Source organism: Ranitomeya variabilis, chromosome 2 (assembly GCF_051348905.1).
Source record: "Ranitomeya variabilis isolate aRanVar5 chromosome 2, aRanVar5.hap1, whole genome shotgun sequence".
Taxonomy (NCBI): Eukaryota; Metazoa; Chordata; class Amphibia; order Anura; family Dendrobatidae; genus Ranitomeya; species Ranitomeya variabilis.
The window spans coordinates 139,834,971-139,860,437 of NC_135233.1; positions in this window are offsets into that span (position 1 = coordinate 139,834,971).

A 25,467-nucleotide genomic window follows, 5' to 3' on the forward strand; every position below is an offset into this window, starting at 1 on the left:
CACCAGTGATGTCTCTAGGTGAAGGCCTTCATCTTTCATCCCGCACAGACCGCCATCACTTCATCCAGCCAGGACTCGTCTCTGCAGGAAATAACACAGTTATCTCGAGTTCCACTTGCAGAACACATTACTTAATTTTCCCAACTTCGACATTACACCACATGAAGAAGGCGACATAGTATCACTCTACACAGTAATAGGACCGCCCCTCCATTTAAAACAGTGTACTCAAAAAATAAAATAAATGCATCACTGCAGTAATAATATCCCTTAATTAGCCCCTATGGTAATAATATTCGCCATCCTAGCCCCCATGTGTCTCATTCCTGGCGTCAGCCATATGTTCTCACATCCTGCCCTAATGAGTATCCATCCTACCCCATATGATCTCCCCATCCTGCCCCATCTGTCTCCATCGTATCCATCCTGCCCCATGATCCTGCCCCATCTGTCTCCAATCCTTCCTCCAGTGTCTCCAATCATGCCCGTATCACCATTCTGCCCCGTCTCCAATCATGCCCCCATTTCTGCAATCATGCCCCCTGTGTCTCAATTCTGCCCCATCTGTTTCCAATCCTGCCCCATCTGTCTCCAGTAATGCCCCAGTGTCTCCAGTCATGCCATGTCTGTCATCCTGCCCCCTGTGTCTCCAATCATGCCCCGTTTCTCCATTCTGCCCCGTGTCCAGCATTCTGCCCCAGTGTCCAGCATTCTGCCCCAGTGTCCAGCATTCTGCCCCTGTGTCCAGCTTTCTTCCCGTGTCCAGCTTTCTGCCCCTGTGTCCAGCTTTCTGCCCCAATGTCCAGCTTTCTGCATCAGTGTCCAGCATTCTGCCCCAATGTCCAGCTTTCTGCCCCTGTGTCCAGCATTCTGCCCCAATGTCCAGCATTCTGCCCCAATGTCCAGCATTCTGCCCCAATGTCCAGCTTTCTGCCCCAATGTCCAGCTTTCTGCCCCAATGTCCAGCATTCTGCCCCAATGTCCAGCTTTCTGCCCATGTCCAGCTTTCTGCCCCCGTGTCCAGCATTCTGCCCCCGTGTCCAGCATTCTGCCCCAGTGTCCAGCTTTCTGCCCCTGTGTCCAGCTTTCTGCCCCTGTGTCCAGCTTTCTGCCCCTGTGTCCAGCGTTCTGCCCTAATGTCCAGCTTTCTGCCCCTGTGTCCAGCGTTCTGCCCGTGTCCAGCTTTCTGCCCCTTTGTCCAGCTTTCTGCCCTGAGCCCCCCGGATCGCCGCTCTCAATAAAAAAAAAAAACAAGTTCTGCTTACCTGCCGTGCTCCTGCTCTCTCCACGCAGCTGAAGCGTGCACTCGCCGGCCACTGACAATGACGTCAGACGCCGGTGACGTGCATGCTGCAACTGACGTCAGCTGCCAGCCTCAGATTGGGCGCGGGCCCGCACGTCAATAGCGTTAAACAGCTGCAGCGCCGGCCGCCGCTAAGGGCCCGGTTCAGCCTGCGGCTGCCGGTAGAGGCCCGGTGAGCAGATGAGACGGGCCCGATGCGGGCCCCCTCTGCCCACCGGGCCCCATACGCCAGTCACAGCTGTAATGCCCTGATGGCGGCCCTGAGAGGGTCACAGTTATTGTGCCTCACAATAATATGGACACATATGGCAGTAGCGGCTGAGAATTGGGGTTGCAGCAGAATGAGAAGTTTGTGCAAGTTGGGAATAGATGGGGATGGTGCTGAAAATGTGAGAAGTCAGCTGTATCTTTGCTGTAATCTCTGCTGATGAGTCGTGACTGGAAGAAGTTATCATGGTGGTCTGGGCCAGATGGCAAAGATGGGAAAAGTTACTCCATCAGATAGAATGTCACCTATAAGTCACTATTTACAACTGTACTGTAATCTTTTATATGTTCTGCAGTACTGGCATCTACCACCATATAGTCAGCATCACCATATGGCAGTAACATTGGTGTTGGTCTTTAAATCGAGATTTAATTTCAGTAACAGCATATTCATCTGCTGAGTTTCCCCTATACCCATGTTAAAGAGGCATCACTGTGGTTGTAAGCATGTTTGCCTGCTTATGGGCCCTCTCAGGTGTTTATTCGCCCCCAACCCCTGAGTTGACCCCCTAGCTACACCTCTGAAAGGACCTGTCTGACATTACTTATGTATGCTGTAAAATTACCAAAACTATCTAGGCGGTATTCTAACATTCAGGTTGTTGATGCAATTTTTGAAGCCAAAGTGAAAAGTAGATTAAAAAAATGTAATTGTCGTGGAGACACATTTACTTAAGACTGATCCTAAGTACCACCTCAGTCTTAAAGAAAAGAGTTCAGTATAAAAATGCAAGTATATTAAAATCCCCAGGCTTTTTATGTATGTGTCATATTTTTGCCTATCCATTAATCAGCAGATATCTATGGGCTGGCATAGATTTGTGCTACACATTACATCAATTACTGGTGTAAATTATCATGTTTTTAAAAAGTGGCAGAGTGGCTTGAAACTAAAAATGGCACAATTTTTTGTTTAAGACTTCTACCAAAATCTTAGACTTTTTATCAGTAGAATTCTAAAGCATGTCTCCCAGTTTTTCCTATGTAGTTGTCTTCTATCTGTAATCCATACACGGCTTTGGCTTCAAAGACTAGCTCAAAAACCTGAATGTAGAAACATACTATAAAGTTAGTTAAGATGGAAACTCATGTGGCATATTTATAAGTCGTTAGCCCCTATTCATTGAGACAGGAAGTTTGTAAGCCAGTCAAGATGAAGGGTTGGCAGAAGCAAGATTTATTAAGAGTTGTGCGCATCTTAATTAATCTTTCAGCTGCCTATGTGCCAGCATAAAAATATGTATTCCAGGCACAAACTGGAGTCTATTTATATTCTAATTTCTGCCACTTTTGTGTCATAAATTATGATGCATTTTTAGCAGTGCCTCGCCACACCCCCACTAAGCTCCCCAGAGCAACACTCCTCGGACCGGACCGCCCCACAGGTAAGTATAATAAAAGTTATTTTTCTTCTCTTACAGGTCAGGTTGGCGGCTTATATACAGAATTATAGAATGCTGTATATCAGCCGTGAAAGGCGGTGGTCGTATCTCATATCAGCCAAAACTGCTGACAGGTTCACTTTAAGTCATTTTCATTTTTTGTCTTATGGAATAATTTGCCATTTTGGCGCCAAATTCTTCAAAATAGCACATGAAACGCATACATATAGCACAAAGTAAAAAATTATCTTTTTTCCTGTCGGGAACTATTTTTTCAACTTTTTGGTTCCTAAGCTTTCACCTTTCACAAAATGGAGCAAAAACTGGGGTAGCGTACTCAAAAATACTCTGAGAGGGGGATCCTCAGGATCTACAATATTGTTTCAAATGGAAAATCTTTTATTTATAGATGAGGAAATCAATTTGAAGGAAGCTGGGTAAGCAGCCAAATCAGTAGTCCATGGCTGCCCAACAGAAGCCCTGCTCCTACATGCTAGAATCTCCACCTTCTACTCTGATTTGTAGGCTGGCTCAACATCATTCTTGCTTTGTGAACCATAAATAACATTGTGCCAGGCATATTAATCAAAAAAAGGTTCCTGGTATGCCCACAGGTAGGAAGTGGTTCACAGGGCTGCCCTCCAAGGCTATCGACTACTGACATGGCTGCTGAACCAGGGTCCAGCAATTTGATTCAGTCATCTCCAGTTTCCTTTATTCTACTGAATTCAAGTTGAGATGTCTATTTTGCTCCGAATGATAAATAACAAGCACTGCACATAAAAAAAAAAATGCAATGCAGTATTAATTGAAAAATTGATAATTGTATTTACAGTTGAAACTTCCCACTAAAGTTAAACTATATTCCACCAATCTTACTTCTAGATACTGTGGCAATATGCTACAGGGACAGAGTTCCAGAGATGCATTGACAACCATGAAGCAAAACTTTCTCTCTTTTTTAGTATAAAGAAATTGCACTCCAGGTGATTATACAGAAAAACCTTGTATCCTATCAATTCTTATTAAGCCTTATGTGCAACCAAACTGCAAAGTGAAATAAGACATTTAACTTTTAGTAAACTCTATGAAGATATCAAAGTCTCTTGTCCAGAAGATACACCAGCCTAAGAAAAGAACAGAATATGAATGCTTCTTTCATTTTTCACTTCAAGTCAGAAAGGACCTTGGGGACTCCTTGGGATCTATTTATAACCGACGCCCTTAGGAAAAATAAATTGCTCTCTATTCATAGAATCGCCCTCTCATTGGCAGTTGTCACATCTCATCCATATGCTTGAAAGACTGTGCTAACACTGCAATATAGCGACTCGAAACACACTGTATTAAATCTTCCCGAGACAGATGGAATAAAAGCCTGATTCACTAACTGAGAGACAAAAATAGATTTTTGTGTTTATGTAAGACAAATTAATTAATCTAAAATAAACTCTGGCTACATAATAACTATCCTATTCCTAACTAGTGGTCATTTTGTAAGGTTCATTTCTGTCTACATTTTATAACATTTACCCCCGATTCATTAACACTGGGGTGTTTTACCAATAGCATGCACCTCCATGTACGTCGCCAAAAATGTTACAGTGTGTTTTTAGTGCAATGTACAGTACATTGCAACTTTTTATGAATTTGTCAGGCTGGTGTTACGGACGCAAGTGGCGCACGTGGTTTGTGGACCCACTGTGCCTCAGAACGGACCAACCCTGCAGGGGCAAGACTGAGCAGCTGCCTTGGTGTTCACTGGAGCTTCTAGTGGTGGGGTCAGGCTTGAGTGGCAGGTAGCTGCCAGGTGCCACTCCAGGGCAATGTCCAGCAGTAACAGCTGATCCTCAATTTACTCAGATTCCTGGACAGGATGGCCACTTATTACAGGTTCAGATTGTGCAAGATAGATTTGGGATAAAAAGAACACCTTTTGTGGGAAAAAATGTGATTTTTTATTTTCATGGCTCAACGTTATTAACTTCTGTGAAGCACCTGGGGGTTCAAGGTGCTCACCACAAATCTAGATCTGTTCCTTGAGGGGTCTAGTTTACAAAATGGTGTCACTTGTATGTGGTTTCCACTGTTTAGGTACATCAGGTGCTCTCCAAACACGACATAACACATGCAGAACATTCCATCAAAATCTGGATTCCAAAACGTCACTCCATTCTTTCTGAGTCCTACCATGTGCCAAACAGTAGTTCTTCCCCACATATGGGGCATCTGCGTACTCATAAAATGTTGCTCAACAAATTTTGGGGTCCATTTTTTCCTGCTACCCTTTTGACAATAAAAAACTTGGAGCTAAAATACATTTTTGTGTGGAAAATGTAATTTTTTTATTTTCAATGCTCAACGTTATAAACGTCTATGAAGCACCTGAGGGGTCAAAGTACTCACCACACATCTAGATAAGTTCCTTGAGGAGTCTAGTTTCTAAAATGGGATCACTTGTGGGGGGGGGTTTCTACTCTTTAGGCATATCAGGAGCTCTCCAAACATAATACGGTGTCCCCTAATGATTGCAGCAAATTTTGCATTCAAAAAGTCAAATGGCACTCTTTCCATTCTGAACATTGCCGTGCACACAAACAGTAGTTTTCCTACATATTTTGGGAATCAGCGTAATCAGGAGAAATTGCACAATAAATATTATACAAAAACTGTTGAAGGTAAGAGCGCAAATAGTGTCTTATCTGAGAAGGCTAAAAGGTTAATCCATGGAATTGCACTCACCAGATGTAGCTGAATAATTTCCCAGAGGTGCATTGCACGGCGAATAAGCCTCCTTACCTTGACAAGCCAGCTGGTATGTCACTCTCCATAAGGAGAAACATTACCCCTTAGACCCCAGTCAAGAGCATCTCACCTAGCCAAATCAGTTCTCATGCTTCGCGCTGACGAGGGCCAACAGCCCGAAACACCGTGTCTGCGAAATGAGATATTGATTTGGCTTTTATCCTAAGTCATATTGCACGACTCGTTAAAAGGTTGATTGTGACTTGTAGGATCGCTACTTTCAACACGTGGCGCTATAGAGTTTAAGTCCTCTTTTTCTCAGAAGAGGCAATTTGCATATTGAAGCATTGAAAAGATTCGCTGCAGGAGATCCACAAGTCCACTAAGGACCAGCCGTTAGATACAGATTGGGATAATTGTGGTAAATTTATTAGTACGTGTGGCTTTATTATTCTACGCGTTTTAGAGTTCAAGACTCCTTCATCAGGAAACACCACAAGAACATGTCAATACAGTTTACACCATTCTTTACATAGACAAACAGTTCAAATAACAGTCACCTGATCAGCAGTGTCAAAGTTCATTGACAATACATTGACAAGACACATGATGAGCAGATGAATAGGTTACAATGAATAAACAATTAGAATTTATGATTATAAAAAACATTATGATAGGTTAATCTGTCATTATTTTAATTGTTTTATTATAGCATCTGGGTGTTACCATAAGGAAAAAAATTAACAGAATGAAAAAACAGGGGGCGAGAACCCAAAGAGAAATGCATTACAGAGAGTGCATTTCAAGCGAGACAAGGTTTGTTGTAGCCACAATCAACATGCAGACATGAAGATTTCCATCAAAAGGATCTGGATTAACAGAGTTGTCAGCGGAAAATATATGTGCAAAATACATATTAACAATATTCTTTTAAAGTGCCACCATTAATAAAATATATTTAAATTTTCTAAAAACTAATAAAAAGGGTTACAAATTTTTTATTTATAAATATGAATTTTATTAAAAATAATTTATTAAAAATAAATTGTACGAAAAAATCATCAGTTGTGGATGGTTATTTATAAAATTGATTGACCCGTAGAAGCGCTGTTGAGCGCGAAAGAGCCATCGTCAGCACTGGCTCACACACTCCTTCATCTGTTCTCCTGGCCATGATGTTTTAAACGTTGAAATAAAGCAAGATTTTTAAGGATCGGTGAGTGCTATCCGTTTTTTCTATTTTCTGCATATTATTTATAAAACTGGTGTAATTTTTTGGGGGGAGGATGGGACTAAAAATGTATGAGCAACGTTTTAAAATTGTTGAAATTTGTCAAAAATAAAACTATAGGTTGCACCACAATTTGAGAATCATGACTCACGGCGTTAACCATCGGGGGATTTATATACTACTAAAAGGATTATGATAAGAAGGATATTCATTCCAATTTTTAAAATATTAATGCAGACCGAAAGGGGGAGAAAATGCATTATAATGATGAATTTAAATTCAAAGGAAACACTTGATTCTTCAGCTTTTGTCTGTTAATGTGGAGCCACAGACAAGAGAAGCAGAGAAAAAAGGATCGAATCCTGCATCAATCAGAAGAGTTACATACATAGTTACATAGTTACATAGTTATTAAGGTTGAAGGAAGACTGTAAGTCCATCTAGTTCAACCCATAGCCTAACCTAACATGCCCTAACATGTTGATCCAGGGGAAGGCAAAAAAACCCCATGTGGCAAAGAGTAACTCCACCATGGGGAAAAAAATTCCTTCCCGACTCCACATACGGCAATCAGACTAGTTCCCTGGATCAACGCCTTATCAAGGAATCTAGTGTATATACCCTGTAACATTATACTTTTCCAGAAAGGTATCCAGTCCCCTCTTAAATTTAATTAATGAATCACTCATTACAACATCATACGGCAGAGAGTTCCATAGTCTCACTGCTCTTACAGTAAAGAATCCGCGTCTGTTATTATGCTTAAACCTTCTTTCCTCCAGACGTAGAGGATGCCCCCTTGTCCCTGTCTCAGGTCTATGATTAAAAAGATTACCAGAAAGGTCTTTGTACTGTCCCCTCATATATTTATACATTAAAATAAGATCACCCCTTAGTCTTCGTTTTTCCAAACTAAATAGCCCCAAGTGTAATAACCTATCTTGGTATTGCAGACCCCCCAGTCCTCTAATAACCTTGGTCGCTCTTCTCTGCACCCGCTCCAGTTCAGCTATGTCTTTCTTATACACCGGAGACCAGAACTGTGCACAGTATTCTAAGTGTGGTCGAACTAGTGACTTGTATAGAGGTAAAATTATGTTCTCCTCATGAGCATCTATGCCTCTTTTAATACATCCCATTATTTTATTTGCCTTTGTAGCAGCTGCCTGACACTGGCCACTGAATATGAGTTTGTCATCCACCCATACACCCAGGTCTTTTTCATTGACGGTTTTGCCCAGAGTTTTAGAATTAAGCACATAGTTATACATCTTATTACTTCTACCCAAGTGCATGACCTTACATTTATCCCCATTAAAGCTCATTTGCCATTTATCAGCCCAAGCTTCTAGTTTACATAAATCATCCTGTAATATAAAATTGTCCTCCCCTGTATTGATTACCCTGCAGAGTTTAGTGTCATCTGCAAATATTGAAATTCTACTCTGAATGCCCCCTACAAGGTCATTAATAAATATGTTAAAAAGAAGAGGGCCCAATACTGACCCCTGTGGTACCCCACTGCTAACCGTGACCCAGTCCGAGTGTGCTCCATTAATAACCACCCTTTGTTTCCTATCCCTGAGCCAGCTCTCAACCCACTTACACATATTTTCCCCTATCCCCATTACTCTCATTTTATGTAACAACCTTTTGTGTGGCACCGTATCAAAAGCTTTGGAAAAGTCCATATATACTACGTCCACTGGGTTCCCTTGGTCCAGTCCGGAACTTACCTCTTCATAGAAGCTGATCAAATTAGTCTGACATGAACGGTCCCTAGTAAACCCGTGCTGATACTGGGTCATGAGGTTATTCCTCTTCAGATACTCCAGCATAGCATCCCTTAGAATGCCCTCCAGGATTTTACCCACAGTAGAGGTTAAGCTTACTGGCCTATAATTACCGAGTTCAGTTTTTGCCCCTTTTTTGAATATTGGCACCACATTTGCTATACGCCAGTCCTGTGGTACAGACCCTGTTATTATGGAGTCTTTAAAGATTAAAAATAATGGTCTATCAATGACTGTACTTAGTTCCTGCAGTACTCGGGGGTGTATCCCATCCGGGCCCGGAGATTTATCAATTTTAGTTATTTTTAGACGCCGCTGTACTTCCTGCTGGGTTAAGCAGGTGACATTTAATGGGGAATTTTTATCACTAGTCATTTTGTCTGCCATGGGATTTTCTTTTGTAAATACTGATGAAAAAAAGTCATTTAGCATATTGGCTTTTTCCTCATCCTCATCCACCATTTCACCCAGACTATTTTTAAGGGGGCCAACACTGTCATTTTTTAGTTTCTTACTATTTATATAGTTAAAGAATATTTTGGGATTATTTTTACTCTCTCTGGCAATGAGTCTCTCTGTCTCAATCTTTGCTGCCTTGATTTGCTTTTTACAGAATTTATTTAATTTTTTGTATTTATTTAATGCCTCCTCACTACCTACTTCCCTTAATTCTCTAAATGCTTTCTTTTTGTCCCTTATTGCGCCCCTTACAGCTCTATTTAGCCATATTGGTTTCCTCCTATTTCTAGTATGTTTATTCCCATACGGTATATACTGTGCACAGGTCCTATCCAGGATGCTAATAAATGTCTCCCATTTTCTTTGTGTATTTTTGTGTCTCAGGATATTGTCCCAGTTAATTGCACCAAGATCCTCTCTCATCCGTTGGAAATTTGCCCACCTGAAGTTTAGTGTCCTTGTCACCCCCCTACTACCCATCTTATTAAAGGTTACATGAAAACTTATTATTTTGTGATCACTATTCCCCAAGTGACCCCCAACCCTTATATTTGATATGCGGTCTGGCCTGTTGGTTAATATTAGGTCTAGCAGTGCCCCCCTCCTTGTTGGGTCCTGAACCAGTTGTGAAAGGTAATTGTCTCTCATAGTTGTCAAAAACCGATTACCTTTGCTGGAACTGCAGGTTTCTGTTCCCCAATCTATTTCAGGGTAGTTGAAGTCCCCCATAATAATGACTTCTCCTTGAGTCGCAGCTTCATCTATTTGCTTTACGAGGATATTCTCCATTGCTTCCATTAGTTTTGGAGATTTATAACAAACCCCTATCAGTAATTTATTATTTTTTCCCCCTCCCCTTATCTCCACCCACAGAGACTCTGCATTTTCATTAAATTCACCTATATTATCACGCAGGATGGGTTTTAAGGAAGATTTTACATATAGACACACCCCTCCCCCTCGCTTATCTGTACGGTCATTTCTGAACAGGCTATAGCCCTGCAAGTTAACAGCCCAGTCATGGCTCTCATCCAGCCATGTTTCAGATATCCCCACCATGTCATAATTATGCTCCAACAACATTAGTTCTAATTCATCCATTTTGTTGGCGAGGCTTCTGGCATTAGTATACATGCACTTGATGTTACTCTCTGTACCTCTATTCTTTCTTAAATTACTAACTGTTCTAACCCCACCCCCCATGCCACCGCCACCCCCAACTTCCTTATTTGTGCCCAGGTCTCTATCTGCACTATCTTCCCCTCCTATAAAATGAATACCCTCCCCCCCATTCCCTAGTTTAAACACTCCTCCAACCTTCTAACCATTTTCTCCCCCAGCACAGCTGCACCTTCCCCATTGAGGTGCAGCCCGTCCCTAGCGTAGAGTCTGTAGCCAACTGAGAAGTCGGCCCAGTTCTGCAGGAACCCAAACCCCTCCTTCCTACACCAATTCTTGAGCCACTTATTAACCTCCCTAATCTCCCGTTGCCTCTCTGGCGTGGCACGTGGTACAGGCAGTATTTCGGAAAATACCACGTTGGAGGTCCTTGCTTTCAGCTTGCAGCCTAATTCCCTGAAATCATCTTTAAGGACCTTCCACCTACCTCTAACTTTGTCATTTGTGCCAATGTGCACCATGACCGCTGGGTCCTCACCAGCCCCTCCCAGTAATCTGTCCACCCGATCAGCGATGTGTCGGACTCGAGCGCCAGGTAGGCAGCACACCGTCCGACGATCCCTGTCTTTGTGACAGATTGCCCTATCTGTTCCCCTAATAATTGAGTCCCCCACTACCAGCACCTGTCTGGCCTGCCCTGCTCTCCTATTTCCCCCCTTACTGGAGCAGTCACTCCTCCGGCTTTCAGAGGACATGCCTGGCTGCAGCAGTGCTACCCCTGTACTGGCACCCCCCTCATCTGCCAACTTAGCAAACTTATTGGGGTGTGCCAGATCAGGACTAGCCTCCCTGGCACTCTTCCCTCTACCCCGCCTTCTATCTGTCACCCAGCTAACTGCCACACTGTCCTGCAGCTCCATCCTACCATCCCCCTCCTCATCTATCCCATTGAGCGTCTGCTCTGTGAGCAGAAGACTCCTCTCCATATTGTCTATGGATCTCAGTGTTGCCAGCTGCACATTTAGATCCAGTATCTGGGTTTCCAAATGCACAATGTGCTCACATCTCGCACAGCAGTATGCACCCTCGACCGGCTGGTCAAGGACTGCATACATGTGGCAAGATGTACACTGGATGGCATTAACAATTGTGGAGCACATTTCCTAATGGGGATTGCAGCACACAGAAACGTTAATTAAAAATAAATACAAAGTATTAATTAAACCCAAAAAAAAAAAACAAAAACAAAAAACAAACAAACAAAAAAAACAGAAGCAATTCCTCCCTTGGAAACTCCCTGATTCCAAAGTCACTGAATCACAAGTCACACACTTACCGCCGTTCACACTTACGCTCAGGTCACACTCAGCTCGCTCACACTCGCTGTGCTGAAGATTTATAGATTTTTTTTTTTTTCTCTCTATCTCCCCTCAACAGCAATCCACCTTGCTGTTCAGATGCACTTCCAAAAAGGTGACACAAGGCACAACCATAGCCAAAGAGTGCCAGCACCAAACCAAACATCAATACATTACCATAAATAAAAAACACAGTGATTTTACAAACGCTTTGGGTGATTTCATTTAGTGTATGCAATCCGAACGTGTTTAAGACTATAAATTTGATTCGTTAACCCTCATATGCCACTGTGGAGTACAGACAAGGGAAACAGCGGGGGAAACAAGATGCAGGAAAAAGGTGATTGGACCCTGCCAACACCAGATAGGTGATATAGGACACAATTAACAACACAGACAAACAAAAAAAAACCTGATGACAAAGTGCCAGTGAATATAAATACACTTATACATAAAAAATATCTCATCAATTTACAAAAAACTTCTGTGATTTCATTTAGTCTGTGACTCTGTGTTGTTTCAGCGTGTTCAGTCTATATATCCAATAGATCTCCTTATGATTTAGTTTTTGTACTCTATCAGCTGGGAATGTTCTCAATAGGACTGATCTTAAATTTATTGTAATCTTTATTGTGCACTATAAGAAAATGTTTTGAGAGACCGTGATATAAAAAACCTTTACGTATATTGTGTCGGTGTGAATTTAGTCTTATATGTAGGGGTTGAGTGGTCCTCCCTACATATTGTTTCCCACTTTCACATGTTATTAAATAGATAACATAGTCGGTCAAGCAATTTAGATGTTGTCTAATGGGGAAACTTTCCTTTGTAATTGTAGAAGTTAAGGTGCTAGCACTATGATTAATGGTATGACAACAGAGACAGTTTCTGGATCCACATTTGAATATGCCCTTCACTGCAACATTCACTATTCTTCCTATTGAATTATTGGGGGGTTTAGATGACTAGGAGCTAGAATATTTTTAATAGTGGGGGCTCTACGGAAGGTGATAGCTGTTGTGAATTAGACTTTTTGGCTCCCTCTTGTGGTCACTAGTGGTATGACTCTGGGATTGTCTTTTTTCTGTCTGGCACTCACCTGGGTCGTTAGTCCAGGGGTGTCGCTATATTAACTTCCTGGATCCTTAGTCCAGTGCCTGGCATCGTTGTAATCAGATCCTTCTGTTGCTCCTGTCTGCTGGTCCTGGCTCTTGCAAAATTAAGCTAAGTCTTGCTTCTTTGTTTTTTGAGTTACTTGCTTTGCTACTATTTTTGTCCAGCTTGTACTAAATGTGATTTCTGACCTTGCTGGAAGCTCTAGGGGGCTGGTGTTCTCCCCCCGGCCGTTAGACGGTTCGGGGGTTCTTGAATATCCAGCGTGGATATTTTAATAGGGTTTTTTGCTGACCATATAAGTCATCTTACTATATTCTGCTATTAGCTAGTGGGCCTCTCTTTGCTAAATACCTAGCTCATTCTTATGTTTGTCTTTTCCTCTTACCTCACCGTTATTATTTGTGGGGGGCTTGTATCCAACTTTTGGGGTCTTTTCTCTGGAGGCAAGAAAGGTCTTTCTTTTCCCTTCTAGGGTTAGTTAGTTCTCCGGCTGGCGCGAGACGTCTAGAACCAACGTAGGCACGTTCCCCGGCTACTTCTATTTGTGGTGCTAGGATTAGATATATGGTCAGCCCAGTTACCACTGCCCTATGAGCTGGTTTTTTGTGTTTGCAGACTTGGTATTGATTCCTGAGACCCTCTGCCATTGGAGTCATAACAGTATGCCAGGCCAACATTGAATGTTTAATGCATTGCAGAAGTGGGATATAAGAAAGGAAATTCTGAATTTTTTTTTTTTTCTTTCTTCCTCCCCTTTACCTCTGAGTGGCTTGAGCTTGCTGCAGACATGAATGTCCAGACCTTGATTACAAGTGTGGACCAGCTTGCTGCTCGTGTGCAAAGCATACAAGATTTTGTTACCAGTGGTCCTATGTCTGAACCTAAAATACCTATTCCTGAACTGTTTTCTGGAGACCGATTTAAGTTTAGGAATTTCAGGGATAATTGTAAATTGTTTCTATCTCTGAGACCCCGTTCATCTGGAGACTCAGTTCAGCAAGTTAAAATTGTTATCTCTTTTTTACGGGGCGACCCTCAGGATTGGGCTTTCTCGCTAGCGCCAGGAGATCCGGCATTGGCAAATATTGATGCATTTTTTCTGGCGCTCGGATTGCTTTATGAGGAACCCAATCTTGAGGTTCAGGCAGAAAAAGCCTTGCTGGCTATTTATCAGGGCCAGGATGAAGCTGAAGTGTATTGCCAAAAATTTCGGAAATGGTCTGTGATTACTCAGTGGAATGAGTGTGCTCTGGCCGCAAACTTCAGAAATGGCCTTTCTGAAGCTATTAAGAATGTGATGGTGGGTTTCTCCTTTCCTACAAGTCTGAATGATTCCATGGCGCTGGCTATTCAAATTGACCGGCGTTTGCGGGAGCGCAAAACCGCTAATTCTCTGGTGGTGTTGTCTAAACAAACACCTGATTTGATGCAATGTGATAGAATTCAGACCAGAAATGAGCGGAAAAATCATAGACGTCAGAATGGGTTGTGTTTTTACTGTGGTGATTCTACACATGTTATATCAGCATGCTCTAAATGCCTAACAAGGGTTGTTAGTCCTGTCACCATTGGTAATTTGCAACCTAAATTTATTTTGTCTGTGACTTTAATTTGCTCATTGTCCTCTTACCCTGTTATGGCGTTTGTGGATTCAGGTGCTGCCCTGAGTCTTATGGATCTGTCATTTGCCAAGCACTGTGGTTTTGTTCTTGAGCCGCTGATTAATCCTATTCCTCTGAGGGGTATTGATGCTACGCCATTGGCGGAAAATAAACCGCAGTTTTGGACACAGGTAACCATGTGCATGACTCCTGAACATCGGGAGGTGATTCGTTTTCTTGTTCTGCATAAAATGCATGATTTGGTCGTTTTGGGTTTGCCATGGTTACAGACTCATAATCCAGTCTTGGATTGGAAGGCAATGTCTGTGTCAAGTTGGGGCTGTCAGGGTATTCATGGTGATTCCCCGTCGGTGTCTATTGCTTCCTCTACTCCTTCAGAAGTTCCTGAGTATTTGTCTGATTATCAGGATGTGTTCAGCGAGTCCAGGTCCAGTGTTCTGCCTCCTCATAGGGACTGTGACTGTGCCATAGATTTGATTCCAGGTAGTAAATTTCCTAAGGGAAGACTATTTAATCTGTCTGTACCTGAGCATACCGCAATGCGTTCGTATATCAAGGAATCTCTGGAGAAGGGGCATATCCGTCCTTCCTCTTCCCCTCTTGGTGCGGGATTCTTTTTTGTGGCCAAGAAGGACGGATCTTTGAGACCTTGTATTGACTATCGGCTTTTGAATAAAATCACTGTTAAATTTCAGTATCCTTTGCCTCTGTTGTCAGACTTGTTTGCCCGAATTAAAGGTGCCAAGTGGATCACCAAGATAGATCTTCGTGGTGCGTACAACCTTGTGCGCATTAAGCGAGGAGATGAATGGAAAACTGCGTTTAATACGCCCGAAGGTCATTTTGAGTACTTGGTGATGCCTTTTGGGCTCTCTAATGCTCCTTCAGTGTTTCAGTCCTTTATGCATGATATTTTCCGGAAGTATCTGGATAAATTTATGATCGTTTATCTGGATGATATTCTGTTTTTTTCTGATGACTGGGACTCGCATGTAGAGCAGGTCAGGATGGTGTTTCAGGTTTTGCGTGAGAATGCTTTATTTGTTAAGGGCTCAAAGTGTCTCTTTGGAGAGTACAGAAGGTTCCCTTTTTGGGGTTTATTTTTTCCCCTTCTGCGGTGGAGACGGACCCAGTCAAGGTCCGTGCTATTCATGATTGGACTCAACCCACGTCAGTTAAGAGTCTTCAGAAGTTCTTGGGTTTTGCTAACTTCTACCGTCGTTTTATTGCTAATTTTTCTAGCATTGCTAAACCTTTGACGGATATGACCAAGAAAGGTTCTGATGTTGCTAACTGGGCTCCTGCAGCCGTGGAGGCTTTCCAGGAGTTGAAGCGCCGGTTTACTTCGGCGCCTGTTTTGTGCCAGCCTGATGTCTCACTTCCCTTTCAGGTTGAAGTGGATGCTTCTGAGATTGGGGCAGGGGCCGTTTTGTCGCAGAGAGGCCCTGGTTTCTCTGTGATGAGACCTTGTGCCTTTTTCTCGAGGAAGTTTTCGCCTGCTGAGCGGAATTATGATGTTGGCAATCGGGAGTTGTTGGCCATGAAGTGGGCATTTGAGGAGTGGCGTCATTGGCTCGAGGGTGCTAAGCATCGTGTGGTGGTCTTGACTGATCACAAAAATCTGATGTATCTCGAGTCTGCTAAACGCCTGAATCCTAGACAGGCCCGCTGGTCATTGTTTTTCTCCCGTTTTGACTTTGTGGTCTCGTATTTACCAGGTTCAAAGAATGTGAAGGCTGATGCTCTTTCAAGGAGCTTTGTGCCTGACTCTCCGGGAGTCGCAGAACCAGTTGGTATTCTTAAAGAGGGAGTTATCTTGTCAGCCATTTCTCCGGATTTGCGATGTGTGTTGCAGAGATTTCAGGCTGGTAGACCTGACTCTTGTCCACCGGACAGACTGTTTGTTCCTGATAAGTGGACCAGCAGAGTCATTTCCGAGGTTCATTCCTCGGTGTTGGCAGGGCATCCGGGAATTTTTGGCACCAGAGATCTGGTGGCTAGGTCCTTTTGGTGGCCTTCCTTGTCACGGGATGTGCGGTCGTTTGTGCAGTCCTGTGGGACTTGTGCTCGAGCTAAGCCTTGCTGTTCGCGTGCCAGCGGGTTGCTCTTGCCCCTGCCTGTCCCGAAGAGGCCTTGGACACACATTTCCATGGATTTAATTTCAGATCTCCCGGTGTCTCAGGGCATGTCTGTCATCTGGGTGGTATGTGATCGCTTTTCTAAGATGGTCCATTTGGTACCTTTGCCTAAGCTGCCTTCCTCTTCCGATCTGGTTCCTGTGTTCTTTCAGAATGTGGTTCGTTTACACGGCATTCCTGAGAATATTGTGTCTGACAGAGGATCCCAGTTTGTTTCCAGGTTCTGGCAATCCTTTTGTGCTAGGATGGGCATTGAGTTGTCGTTTTCGTCTGCCTTTCATCCTCAGACTAATGGACAAACGGAGCGAACTAATCAGACTCTGGAGGCTTATTTGAGGTGTTTTGTTTCTGCGGATCAGGATGATTGGGTGACCTTCTTGCCGTTGGCTGAGTTTGCCCTTAATAATCGGGCTAGTTCCGCTACATTGGTTTCGCCATTTTTCTGCAACTCTGGTTTCCATCCTCGTTTTTCCTCGGGACATATGGAGCCTTCTGACTGTCCTGGGGTAGATTCTGTGGTGGATAAGTTGCAGCAGATCTGGAATCATGTGGTGGACAACTTAAAGTTGTCACAAGAGAAGGCTCAGCGCTTTGCCAACCGCCGCCGCGGTGTGGGTCCCCGACTTCGTGTTGGGGATTTGGTATGGCTGTCTTCTCGATTTGTTCCTATGAAGGTCTCCTCTCCTAAATTTAAGCCTCGCTTCATCGGTCCTCACAAGATATTGGAAATCCTTAATCCTGTGTCCTTTCGCTTGGATCTTCCTGTGTCGTTTGCCATTCACAACGTGTTCCATAGGTCTTTGTTGCGGCGGTACGTTGTACCTGTGGTTCCTTCTGTTGAGCCTCCTGCTCCGGTGTTGGTTGAGGGCGAGTTGGAGTACGTGGTGGAGAAGATCTTGGATTCTCGTCTCTCCAGGCGGAGGCTTCAGTATCTGGTCAAGTGGATGGGCTATGGTCAGGAGGATAATTCCTGGGTGGTTGCCTCTGATGTGCATGCGGCCGATTTAGTTCGTGCCTTTCACGCTGCTCATCCTGATCGCCCTGGTGGTCTTGGTGAGGGTTCGGTGACCCCTCCTTAAGGGGGGGTACTGTTGTGAATTAGACTTTTTGGCTCCCTCTTGTGGTCACTAGTGGTATGACTCTGGGATTGTCTTTTTTCTGTTTGGCACTCACCTGGGTCGTTAGTCCAGGGGTGTCGCTATATTAACTTCCTGGATCCTTAGTCCAGTGCCTGGCATCATTGTAATCAGATCCTTCTGTTGCTCCTGTCTGCTGGTCCTGGCTCTTGCAAAATTAAGCTAAGTCTTGCTTCTTTGTTTTTTGAGTTACTTGCTTTGCTACTATTTTTGTCCAGCTTGTACTAAATGTGATTTCTGACCTTGCTGGAAGCTCTAGGGGGCTGGTGTTCTCCCCCCGGCCGTTAGATGGTTCGGGGGTTCTTGAATATCCAGCGTGGATATTTTAATAGGGTTTTTGCTGACCATATAAGTCATCTTACTATATTCTGCTATTAGCTAGTGGGCCTCTCTTTGCTAAATACCTAGCTCATTCTTATGTTTGTCTTTTCCTCTTACCTCACCGTTATTATTTGTGGGGGGCTTGTATCCAACTTTTGGGGTCTTTTCTCTGGAGGCAAGAAAGGTCTTTCTTTTCCCTTCTAGGGTTAGTTAGTTCTCCGGCTGGCGCGAGACGTCTAGAACCAACGTAGGCACGTTCCCCGGCTACTTCTATTTGTGGTGCTAGGATTAGATATATGGTCAGCCCAGTTACCACTGCCCTATGAGCTGGTTTTTTGTGTTTGCAGACTTGGTATTGATTCCTGAGACCCTCTGCCATTGGGGTCATAACAGATAGCTGGGTTTCTGGGTAAATGAGCACCAATAATTGGGTCATCTAGTAGAATATGCCAATATTTTTCCAGCACTTTTCTGATTTCCTTATCTTAGCTGGTCACTATATTGCATGATGAAATTCATGGAGTATTTATTGTTCGGTGGATCAGTATTTGTTTTCTTGTTTATCAAGAATTCTTGATTGCTAAATAGTGAGTTATTGTAAGCTCTATTAATCAGATCATTAGGGTAGTTTTGGGATAAAAATCTATTTTTCAAAATATTAGCCTGTTCCCTATAATAATTTTCCAGGCTATAATTTCTCCTTATTCTCTGGAATTGATTACCAGGTATATTATTAAGCCATTTAATATAATGGCTGCTCTTGTAGTTGATATAGCTGTTCATATCCACATCTTTAAAAAAAAGTTTTTGTCAGAATGGTATTCCCTTCTAAAAGAAAGGTGATATCCAGATAATTAATGCTGTTGGAGTTGTAAATAGGAGAAAAGGACAGACCTTAATCATTCTTGTTTATTTCTTCAATAAAAACATCAATATCATTATTTTTATTATTCCAAATAAAGAAAAGGTCATCAATAAATCTCTTGTAAAAAGTGACCTATTAATGAAAATTCTTTCAAAGACCCCCATTAAAATTTTTTGCGTCAGTTGGCACTACTTTAGAGCCCATCATGGTCCCCTTTGACTGGTGATACAATATCCCCTCAAATGAAAAAAAAGTTATTATTTAAAACAAATTCCAAACCCTTTAATAAAAACAATTTTTGGTCATTGGATCGTCAATTTTATGGTGCATTTTCTCCTGTGAAAATTTTCACCCTTGTGAAAATAAAAACAATTGGGGCTAATAGAACATTTTTGTTGGAAAAATTTTATTTTTTTTTAATTTTCATGGCTCAACATAATAAACTTATGTGAAGTACCTGGAGGGTCATGGTGCTCAGCACACATCTAGATACGTTTCCTGAGGGGTCTAGTTTCCAAAATGGTGCCACTTGTGAGGGTTTCCACTGTTTAGGCAAATCAGGGGCTCTCCAAACGTATCATGGCATCCTCTAATTATTCCAGCAAATTTTACATTCAAAAAGACAAAAGGTGCTCCATCCCTTCCGAGCGCTGCTGTGTACCCAAACAGGGGTTTTCCCCAACATATGGGCTATTGAAGTATTCAGGAGAAATTGTACAACAAGTTTTTGGATCCACTTTTTCCTGTTACTCTTGCAAAAATAAAAAAGTGGGTCTGAATTAAAATTTTTGTTTAAAATGTTGTTTTTAGTTTTTCCTTCCATATTCCATTAATTCCTGTGAAGCATCTGAAGTGTTAATAAACTTCTTGAATGTGATTTTGCACACCTCGAGGGGTGCACTTTTTATAACAGTGTCACTTTTGGGTATTTTTTGCTAAATAGACCCTTTAAAGTCACTTGAAATGTGATATGGTCCCTAAAAAACTTTTGTTGGAAAAATGAGAAATCGCAGGTCAACTTTTAAGCCTTATAACTTCCTAACAAAAAAATAGGTTCAAAAGTTGTGCTGATGTAAAGTAGACATGCAGAAAATGTTATTTATTATCTATTTTGTGTGACATACCGTATATACTCGAGTATAAGCCGAGATTTTCAGCCCAAATTTTTGGGCTGAAAGTGCCCCTCTCGGCTTATACTCGAGTCACGGTCGGCGGGTGAGGGGGAGAGGGCGCTGAGGCATACTTACCTGTTTCCGGGGCTCCTGGCGCTCCCCCTGCCCGTCCCACGGTCTCAGGGTGCCGAAGCTCTTCCACTGTTCAGCGGTCACGTGGGACCGCTCATTAGAGAAATGAATATGGACTCCACTCCCATAGGGGCGGAGCCGCCTATTCATTTCTCTAATCAGCGGTAACGGTGACCGCTGACAGAGGAAGAGGCTGCGGCACTGAAGACCAGCTGTCCGGGGGAAGAAGCAGGACGCCGGGAGCAGGTAAGTATGTCATATTCACCTGTCCGCGTTCCACACGCCGGGCGCCGCTCAGTCTTCCCGGCGTCTCTCCGCACTGACTGTGCAGGTCAGAGGGCGCGATGACGCATATAGTGTGCGCGCCGCCCTCTGCCTGATCAGTCAGTGCAGAGAGACGCCGGGATGGGACGCCGAGGAGCTGCAAGCAAGAGAGGTGAGTATGTGTTTTATTATTTTTATTGCAGCAGCAGCAGCACAACTTTTTATGGCACATCTATGGGGCAATAATGAACGGTGCAGAGCACTATATGGCACAGCTATGGGGCAATAAGGAGCGGTGCAGAGCACTATATGGCACAGCTATGGGGCAATAATGAACGGTGCAGAGCACTATATGGCACAGCTATGGGGCAATAATGAACGGTGCAGAGCACTATATGGCACAGCTATGGGGCAATAATGAACGGTGCAGAGCACTATATGGCACAGCTATGGGGCAATAAGGAACGGTGCAGAGCACTATATGGCACAGCTATGGGGCAATAATGAATGGTGCAGAGCACTATATGGCACAGCTATGGGGCAATAAGGAACGGTGCAGAGCACTATATGGCACAGCTATGGGGCAATAATGAACGGTGCAGAGCACTATATGGCACAGCTATGGGGCAATTATGAACGGTGCAGAGCACTATATGGCACAGCTATGGGGCAATAATGAACGGTGCAGAGCACTATATGGCACAGCTTTCTATGGTACAGCTATGGGGCAATTATGAACGGTGCAGAGCACTATATGGCACAGCTATGGGGCAATAATGAACGGTGCAGAGCACTATATGGCACAGCTTTCTATGGTACAGCTATGGGGCAATAATGAACGGTGCAGAGCACTATATGGCACAGCTATGGGGCAATTATGAACGGTGCAGAGCACTATATGGCACAGCTATGGGGCAATAATGAACGGTGCAGAGCACTATATGGCACAGCTTTCTATGGTACAGCTATGGGGCCATAATGAACGGTATGGAGCATCTATTTTTATTTTTGAAATTCGCCGGTAGCTGCTGCATTTTCCACCCTAGGCTTATACTCGAGTCAATAAGTTTTCCCAGTTTTATGTGGCAAAATTAGGGGGGTCGGCTTATACTCGGGTCGGCTTTTACTCGAGTATATACGGTAACTCTCTAGTTTAAGGGCATAAAAATTAAAAGTTTTAAAATTGCAACATTTTCCAAATTTTCTCCAAATTTCTGATATTTTCACAAATAAAAGCAAAGTCATATCGAAGAAATTTTGCCACAATCATGAGGTACAATATGTCATGAGAAAATAATCTCGGAATCAGTGGGATCCATTGAAGCATTCCACATTTATAACCACATAAAGTGACACTGGTCAGAATTTAAAAAATTGGCCCAGTCAGGAAGGTGAAAACACGCTCTGTGGTGAAGGGATTAAGCAACGCTGATAGTGCCGAGGTGTTTCTTTTATTTTTCCTGGAATGGTTGCACACCCTTTGGAATAAATAACTACAATCAGTCACTTCCTCTAACCATCAACAAAGGAAATAATCATATGTACAACTAAACATGTCTAATTGCAATATTTTTCTGGGAGAAATATTTAATTTTCTGGAACAATATCAAGGGTGCCAAAACTTTTGGCCATGATTGTAACTCCTCCCTTTGTCTTTTCTCTTTTTGCACATGAGGAAAAATTGCTGGAAAAATGTTTAATGTGATCATACCCTTACCTTTAAGGCTCTTTCACTCATCGTTTTTTTATGTGTACTATTATTTCTTAGATAAATCATAGACCCCATACACAAAATGTGCCTTTTCACATGCCCTTTTTTGCAGACTAAAACAGAGACACAGCCTACTTTGATCCGTATTACACTTAAAACTCACCAATGCAAGTCAATAACCCCTTAATGACACATCATATGACTGTTATTTGTGTGCTGTCTGTATGTTACTGTTTCGTGGGTAGAAAAAGTTAAAAAAACATTTTCTTCATCTGAGAAAAATTGGTGCAACAAAGACGGCAAAAACTGACACAAGGACCAAAAATACACACTGAAAAAAACATGGAACATTTTTCACATATGAGAAGGAAAAATCTGATGTGTGGAACTGCTCTGCTCTATTCCACTCTTCCAGTCCTCTCACATTAACGTGGACAAGTTCAGTATTTTGTCAATATTTTTTACATCAGTATTTGTAAGCCAAAACCAGGAGTAGGTGATAAATACAGAAGTGGTGACGTGTTTCTATTATACTTTTCCTCTGATTGTTCCACTCCTGGTTTTGGCTTACATATACTAATGTAAAATACTGACCAGATACCGAACATGTGAACGCGGCCTTAACCCCTTTCTGACCTCAGATGGGATAGTACGTCCGAGGTCAGATCCCCTGCTTTGATGTGGGCTCCGGTGGTGAGTCCACATCAAAGCCGCTACATGTCAGCTATTTTGAACAGCTGACATGTGCGCTCTATAGCGGCGAGTGGAATCGCGATCCACCAGCTGCTATTAACTAGTTAAATGCGACTGTCAAACGCTGACAGCGGCATTTAACTACCTCTTCCGGCCACGCGGCCAGAAATGCGCGCATCGCCGACCCCCGTCACACGATCGGGGTCAGCGATGGGTCAGGATAGTAACCCCTAGAGGTCCTTGAGACCTCTATGGTTACTGATGCCGGTTTGCTGTGAGCGCCACCCTGTGGTTGGCACTCATAGCAAGCCTGTAATTTAGCTGCATAGGAGAGATCTGATGATCGCTGCTATCTAGCAGAGCCGATCCAGTTGTGCCAGCTTCTAGCCTCTCATGGAGGCTATTGAAGCATGGCAAAAGTAAAAAAAAAATGTTTAAAAATATGAAATAAATGAAAAAAATATAAAAGTTTAAATCATCCCCCTTTTGCCCCATTCAAAATAAAACAATAAAAATAAAATCAAACATACACATATTTGGTATCGCCAAGTTCAGAATCGCCCGATCTATAAAAAAAAAAAGGATTAACCTGATCGCTAAACGGCGTAGTGAGAAAAAAATTCATCAAAAGAATGTATCTGCACCAAAATGGTATCACTAAAAATATCAGCTCGGCATGCAAAAAATAAGCCCTCACCCAACCCCAGATCATGAAAAATGGAGAGGCTACAGGTATCGGAAAATGGCGCAATTTTTTTGTTTTTTTTAGCAAAGTTTGGAATTTTTTTTCTCCACTTAGATAAAAAATAGCCTAGACATGTTTGGTGTCTATGAACTCGTACTGACCTGGAGAATCATAATGGCAGGTCAAATTTAGCATTTAGTGAACCTAGCAAAAAAGCCAAACAAAAAACACGCATGGGATTGCACTTTTTTTGCAATTTCACCGCACTTGGAATTTTTTTCCCATTTTCTAGTACATGTCATGGTAAAACCAATGATGTCGTTCAAAAGTAGAACTCGTTCCACATAAAATAAGCCCTCACATGGCCATATTGACAGAAAAATAAAAAAGTTATGGCTCTGGGAAAGAGGGGAGTGAAAAACGAACACAGAAAAACGGAAAATCCCAAGGTCATGAAGGAGTTAATGCTTGACCAAGAGAAAGTAAACATTGCTAACAAACAACAAATATAGTTAGAGAAATAATAGGTACAGTACAAATACATAAGTTTTTCACCTTGGACCTCTAGATGAAGGAAATGTGGAAAATCATATAAATGAAACATAAAGTGAACTTGGAACAATGTCTACAGTAATTGTTAATAGGAAAACCAAAAGGATAATTTCTATACTGTATCTCTAACTCCATTGTAGTTGTGAAGTTGTGCCAACATCTTTTTCCCATTGAATTGAACTTTTGAAAGTTAACTTAAGAGATTACTCACTTAGGCCTCTTTCGCAAGTCCGGTCTCTGGTACGTGTGGTGACAGTTTTCACACATACCGGATACACATACACTCTGTGCTCATGTCCGTGTGTTTCCACAAGTAGACATGTCTGTTTTTTACTGTCAGCACGGACGGCAAAACGTCCCGCTCACGTGTACACGGAGAACACACATTGATGTCCTCCGTGTGACACGCATCGGCAGCGGGGAAGAAGAGCTACAGTAAGCATTGTTCCCCGGCGGCAGGTGCTGAAGACAGATCTCATCATTCTCCCCTGCTCTACCAGCGAATGATGAAAGTTATATTAAAGTCCAAATGATGACAGCAGGTGGTAGATTTTGGGACTCTTACTCCCATCATCCGACACCTGCTGCCGCTATAACAGTGATAGCAGGAGCGGATGATTGGGGTATTCCTCAGCCACCACCTGCGATCTAATGACCCAGCGTGGGTTCCCCCAATTTTCTTGAACCAACCAAGCAAAACTCACAGCTCGGGGCTGCAATGGACAAAAGGGCACAGATATCTCCGCTACCGTTTTTTTCCGGTACCGGAAATAAACGGACGTGTGAAACCAGCCTTAGAGAAAGCCATTTTTATGTATATTTCTTTATGTTAGAAAATGTCTAAATTAAGCCTACTAAATTAGAACTAACAAAATGAATCGCATTCTTGTTTATCAATGTGTGATATGCATGGTTAATTTTTAAATTACTCCTCTAATTCAAGGAAGATCAGATTCCTTTTATATTTCTACAAAGGATTTTAGTTTGCTACAGTCATATCAGACATATCTTTCCCATACTCGGACATGAGACATTTTTGGCTAATTCCCTCATATCAAAATTATGACTCACAGGAGAATAGGAAATAGAACATGACAACTTTAGAATTTTATTAGCCAATTTCCAAAGTAAGGAACCTTAAATGAGTTGTCCATTTAAAAAAAAAAATAATTTTCCAGACTTCTAAAATAACAAAAAGAAATGTTATTCACACTCCCTGATTCAAGAGCTGCCTCTATAACACTGCTCTGGGGAAGAGCCAATATTAAATGTTAAGTGGGCACTTATATGGCATTATTACATTATAGGAGCACTCAGCGTTTTGTTTTTATTTGCAGGGTTCTTTTTTCCAAAGGCAAATTTCAGCTCACTCCAAAGATTTTGAATGGGATTGAGATCAGGGCTCATTGATGGCCATTTTAAAACAGCCCATTTTTTTCTTTTTTAACCATTCCTGTGTACTT